This window comes from Polistes fuscatus, unplaced genomic scaffold (genome assembly GCF_010416935.1).
Source record: "Polistes fuscatus isolate 324 unplaced genomic scaffold, CU_Pfus_HIC Scaffold1, whole genome shotgun sequence".
In the NCBI taxonomy this organism is placed as follows: domain Eukaryota; kingdom Metazoa; phylum Arthropoda; class Insecta; order Hymenoptera; family Vespidae; genus Polistes; species Polistes fuscatus.
The window spans coordinates 3,758,368-3,765,255 of NW_025112997.1; positions in this window are offsets into that span (position 1 = coordinate 3,758,368).

Sequence of the window (6,888 nt, forward strand, 5' to 3'; positions counted from 1 at the left end):
TAAATGTTACAAAAAAAAAAAACAAAACTTAATTTGATATTTTGCAACGTGCTTTATTAAACACTCGCTGATTAGAATTAAATGAAAGATTATTTGAATTCCATTCACGCGTTTTAATATAATATTCAATTATTGTATTTGTGTGAATTATTATTATATTAAAAATATTTTAATTTTATTCTAATTTTTGTATTACATGTATTTAAATTTAATTTTTGACAGAGTTCAAATAAAAATATGTCGTAAGAAACTTTTTATTTAGAATCAACTAACAAACCTTATCAAAAATTATCAAACATTTAATTTCTCTTAATCTTCTGATTTAGATAATACTATCATTTGATATTAGTCGTAAATGTATTGAAGATATTCGATTTCGATTGATACTTTTATATTTTTTTTTTTATATAAATTGGCCTTGAAATTCGTCAAAGGTGTACCATCGTGAAAGTAAAATTATTCACGTTCTTCATCATCGGAAGGTCTCATCATCCATGCGCAAGGTTTTTCACAACTGCGCCGAGTAAATCGTAATGATCGAGATGAATTAACGACTATCGTATGACGGAAGAATCGAGATCGATCAAGCGTGAAAAACGCGTCTGCTATGAAAAACCTTCCTCACTTTTTTTTCCTTATTCCTGTCACCCTCCCTCACCCTTTTCCTCTCTCCACCCTCACATCTTTTTTATAATCCACATCAGCTTGATCATCCCTACTTACGTGTACTCATCTCATCTTATAATGGGTATGCAATAAATAGCTTTTATTACGATTTCAATCTCATATACGTGCATGTATTTACATACATTTCAACTTATGCACGTTTAATAATGCATAGGAGCGTCAATGATCATCGTTATCGTTCTTTCGATATAAATTACAAACGATTATTTGCAATATTAAGTGCCATGTTTGAAAATAAATTTCAATATTTTACTCGACATTTCATTTTATCTTACTTTTTATTATATACATACGTGTGTATATGTGTGTTTGTGTGTATTGTAACGTACGATAGGAAAAATTCTGATTATCATTCGTAAGGCAGAAATTAGGGATGAACTTATAAAGTTTACTTGCAATATTAATTTTTAAATATACTGAATTTTAAATCTTTATTATACATTTATTTTTATTTTTATTATACATATGTGTATGTGTGTGTGTATTGTAGCATACAGAGAATCAAAAATTCTTATTATTATTCGTAAGATAAAAATTTAGATAGGAACATTAATAATCATCAATTTTTCATTATTCCGAAGTAAAAATTTCTAATTACTTGCTAGGCGTAATTAGATTATTTTTTCGTAAGAATTTTTCTATTCAATTCCAAACTTCGTTTTATGCGTTTTCGGTAAAGGAAAGGTAAAAGATCATGGTAAATAACTACTATTTCGTTCTTCCAATTACATAGACCAAGGTAGAGAAGATCGACTAGCCAAGAGGCACCGCCTTTAACATTCGAGATACTTCTTCACTAGCTACCGTTAGATTCGAAATAAAAGTTTTCGTTGGCCGGTAGGTACAGGCTTATGCGCCTGGATACTTCCCTCTTCTCTTTCTCTCTATCCTTATCTCTCTCTTTCTCTTTTCTCTCTCTTTCTATTGCATGTACCTACGCACCTGGCCTCGTAGGTAATACTCGACGTATACTTACGGTTCTTCGAAGAACACGAGGATCCTCTCCGTGTGCACGTGTCCGTTAGAAACCGGAACACTCCGATAGGTGTGCCATCTAACAACAATAATAGCAACAACAACAACAACAACGAGAAGAATAGTTATATAGTTATATGAAGAAGAAGAAGAAGAAGAGTGTTCCTAGTTTTCCACCAATCTCAAGACCTTTTCTCAGCAAAACGATAAAAGTCGAACTATCGGTTAAGACAATTCTCGATTCGAGGAGCAAATCGTACCGATCTGAAACGAGATCGTAACGTTCTCGTATTCGATACCATGTTTCTAGAGTACTATTATCTTCCTTTATTCCTAACTGTACTCTTAGATCCACCTACATCTTTATCTTACTTATTTCAATTTTATTCTTTTACATTTTTATTTGATTTTTTTGTTGTTGTTGTTTTTTCTTTGTTGGCTTTTAGATGCAGGATTGGTCTTCTTTCGATTGGTGAGATAAAAAAATTGATTTTTGTGATATGTATTTTTTGTTTAAATGAATTTGTCTAAAGATGAGATGAGTCTTATTTGACAAATTAGTAATTAATGTTAGTTTAAATAATGAGTTTTTAATTATTTCGTTAAATTATTATTATTGTCGAATTTTATTCAATTCGAGAATTTCTAACCGAATTTTTGATGTCGTTTTTATTAATTTTGTTTAAATAATTTAATTGGTGTTATATATATATGTATATGTTAAGGTATGAAATCGTTATGAAAATCGACCTTGTACCGGACGATAATTACACGAAGCAACGGGCTTCGATAGAACCGAGGTCGACCGATGAAACCGATACGCGAAACCGGACGCGAAGAAAAATTCTTCTAAAGCTATCGTCGTCCGTTCTTCTCTTCATCTTTACAACGATACGATTATTATACATATATAGCTCGTATTATACCGTTAAAAGGTGTCTATGATAGACGTCTGAGTTACTTGCCTTATTTCTATTCAGAGTTTCCTATCTTTATATCTTTATCAAGGTATTTATCATAATCACAAATCAATTTTTTTAATGACTCGTATAAATATCCTAATCTTATATAAATAACTCTACGTACTAATATTTCGTCTCGGTTACATTGAATTAATTGTACCGTTAATTATAGCAGTGGACTTATTCTAAATTACAAATTTTATGATTTGTTTTGTAATATAGGTAATTTTAATATGATACAATATCATAAAATTAATGTTCCCAATTTATTGACGTCGCGATACATTTTTAACAATTTTTATGTAAGTAAAATTGCCTAATTTCTTTTTTATTTGTTTGATTATTGTTTTAAGTTGCAATAGATATATTGAATTAACTAATTCATTTTACACTCTCATACTAGTACAATTTAATTCGAATTTTTTATAAACTCTGATTTTATTACTAGATTAATTTGAAAAAAAAAAAGAAAAATAATGTAAAGTTAGATTATAATAATTATCTATATGTGTATATTTATTAATTGACGAGAAAGGGTCGTTAATTGAAGTCTGGAAATATCTAACTATATACCCTGGCATCTATCGGCATTTCTAACGGTTACGTTCGGGTTATAAAACGACGTTTGCTTCTATTTGCGATAGCGCCCACCAACGTTAACGTTACGAACATAATCACTATACAGCATAATTAACAACGATTAGTGTACGATCAATACACCGAAGAAGGAGGAAGAAGACTATACGTGTTACGTTTATATTAGAAATTTAATATTAAAGTGTTGTAAATAGAACGAGAGATTGTGAATCTTAAAATGTATTGGAGAAGAACAAAAAAGAAAATGATTGAAATTTTGTTCAGGATCATTAATTAAAAGTAATCTATCATTCTATCTTTTTTCTTTAATTATCGTGTACCTATCATTAATTATTGTTTGTTTAAAAAAATAGAACAGTTGATCGTGTAATTAAACGATCATTATCGTATTAATCGATAGATTTAAATATTTCGGAAAGTATTGATCTAATTTCATTGAATCCTCTTAAACTTTGATTTAATTTATATTTTTCGATGCACAAAATTCATTTTATTTATTGGAGGATAAAAAAATAGACATTTTACATATTCAAGAATATTTTTTACGATTCGATTAGAATTATTTTGATTTTTGGTACCCGAAGTTTTGTTTAGCAATGAATATTTAATTTCTCGTCAATTTTTATAATTGATTTAATTTTTTCTTTTTATACTTAATCTTCTTACGAGATGATTTTTATATAGCATGTTATATAACAATTATTATGAGTGGTTCGAATGCATAAGTATTATCAGTAAATTTGATGTTTTAAATCAGGATGAATTTTCTGTACAACCCAATAGAATAAAATTCACAGTTTAAAGACATTTGATTATAAAATAATATTAAAAACATTTGTCCAATATCTCTAATATCTTACCCCTCCTCTCCACCATCTCCCAAAAAAAATATGCAATAAAACACTTCTTCCAAGGTGTACAAAAAATCAAGAGTAAAAATGACTAATAAATGAAAAAAGCAAAAAAAAAAAGGAAAGAAAAGAAAAACTAATGTAAAATGATCGGGAAAATTTGAAGGACGATGAATTTTCATAACAGCATCATTCGAGAGAGTACCGAAAGGAGTTAGAGGATCGCGTCGGTGGTTATTGGTTGTCGGTGTATATGTGTGTACACAAAGAAGACAGAGACAGAGATAGAAAAAGACAGATAGCTAGAGAAAGAAAAAGAGAGAGGGTGAGGGAAAGGGTGAGAGAGGGAAAGAGAGAGAGAGAGAGAGAGAGAGAGAGATTGCATGCAACGGCTCTCGCAGATCTTGGCCAGTAGGAGCGTGTGTTGGTCGGGCGTGGTCGCGGTGGCCATGGAATGCGCTCACTTTCACCGTAAGCGCAGAAAGACGACGAGGAGAGGCTGAGTCTGAGTTGCTAAAGGAGGAGAGGAGATTACTATGAAAGAGAGAAAGAGAATGAATGAGTGAGAAAGAGAGAGAGAGAGAGAGAAAGATGCTGAACGTTTCTTGGTTGCTGCACGCACACGCGAACCAACAAGCGAATCGTGCGATACGTAGAAAACGGACCTCACCTCTTCTCTCTTTTATCTTCCTTATATTTATTTTTATTTTTATTTTTATTTCTTCTTCTTCTTCTTCTTCTTCTCTTTTAACAAACATTTCTAACGGTTCCTCTCACGAGAAAACAGGGGTGAAGTATTTTCGAACAACTTCATTTAATTTTTAAGATTATAAAACACGATAATCTTCTTCCACGTGGTTTTTCTTCTGGACAATTAATTTTTTATCTGTTAATTTTATTTTTGTTCGTTTGTTTAAGTATAATTAATGGGTTTGGTTTGTATGGAATTTATGGTGGTATTATTTTAATTGATATAATTATATTTGGTATAGTATATCGAATCTAGGTTATAGTTGGCAGATATTCATTTTTGTGATACATGGTAATTGTGTTTGTTTTGTTATATACAAAATTATATTAAATTTGTTAATTATTATTGATATATGAGGGCATGATTTAATAGAAGATTACACTCGATGAGATTAGAATTTTCGACAAATTTAAATAAATTATTCAATCGTTTATTAAATTAGCTTTTCTGATTTTTTTTTTCTTTACATGGAAACAACACGTTTTTCTATCTTTCGAAGAAAATCGTATGATTTATTAGAAATAAATTGGCTATAACGTTGTTACTAATATTCATTGAGTGTATATTAAACTTAGGAAGATTTCATGATTATTATTTTTAAATTTTCTAACTATATTTGTTATAAAACGTTAGACAAGTTCGTTTATCTCAATTTCGTTTACACATGCATATAATAATAATTTTATATACATGTATACATATATATATGTAATTGCAAGTGTTAGTAAACTAAACCAACAACGAGATCCTCGTAGTTGGCGTAGGTTTTTTCGTGGGTTATGAGAGATTAAATTCGATATAATAAATGCATAGTGGTAAAGATCTAAAATATATATGTATATATATATATATGTGTGTGTGTGTGTGTATAATATCGGATGCATGATTAACCAATTGGCATTTTGCTCAAATAATTATATATTATATAGGAGCACTTTTCACCCGCGATCATTCAACCGTGAACGAAGCTGCATTGCTATTCGTCGTTTGCTATTGCTGCACTCTTCTCTCTTTTGCTAAAGTGCAAGTCGACAGGATAAAAGAGGTAAATGAAAAAGAAAAAAGGAAAAAATTGAAAAATTATTAAACAAAAAATAAAAATCTACACGTTGCAACGAGACGTTGCACCACGTAATCTCCAGTTCGCTGGATCGATGAAATATCGACACTCTAATAACAAATAGGCTTATGTATTCTATTTATTTTTTTTTATTATTATTTTATTTTTAATTTCTTATTAGTTTTTTTCCTTTTCCTTAGTTTTACATTTTTTTTTTATTTTCCCTGAAACTAACATCGTCATTTAAGAATAATTAATACCCGTCCTTGGTTGCAATTTATTCAAACATTTTCTTTTCCTCGTTGAACATTATATTTATGTAATTTGAGATTGAAATAAAAGTGTATTATAGTCATATTGGTTTATTTTTATCAAGTAACGTAATAAATTGTGTAAAGTATGATCAATCTATATAGGGTGTCGCAAAAGTTGCTTTACTGGATTGAAGAATTATGAATTATTTTCTTTTAAGAATTCCAAGTGGGCTCATATTTTTCGAATAACGATCGAACATTTCTATTATCTCGAAACATCGATTATTAATTAATTCCAAGATTATTTAAAGAATGATATTCAATAGACAATGTTAGTATTATTGGAATGTTTGTCCGAAAGTATGTTAAAGACTCGCGAAAATTTGTCACTCGGGATCGAAGTTAATTTGTTAACACTATCCCAGATGTTCTAAGAATGTTAAGTAATAGAAATTCTAATAATATGAGAAAATTCATTCCTTCGTTAAGGAATTAATCGATATCGCGATGGCATACATCGAGATTCTTTAACAGAATTTTAAGAATTTCTTCCGTAAGAGCATACGTAAGAAAATATTTACATGCAAGACGTTAATTCGATAAAGAATAATTGATTCTAGAAACAAATTCAATAATCAACATCAAATCTTTCCCAGTATACAAAAACTTACAATTTTTATTAATCAATTTTAAAAAATTACGTTTAAATAACACATCCCAAATTTTCGAAAAACATCTTATAACTTCTATT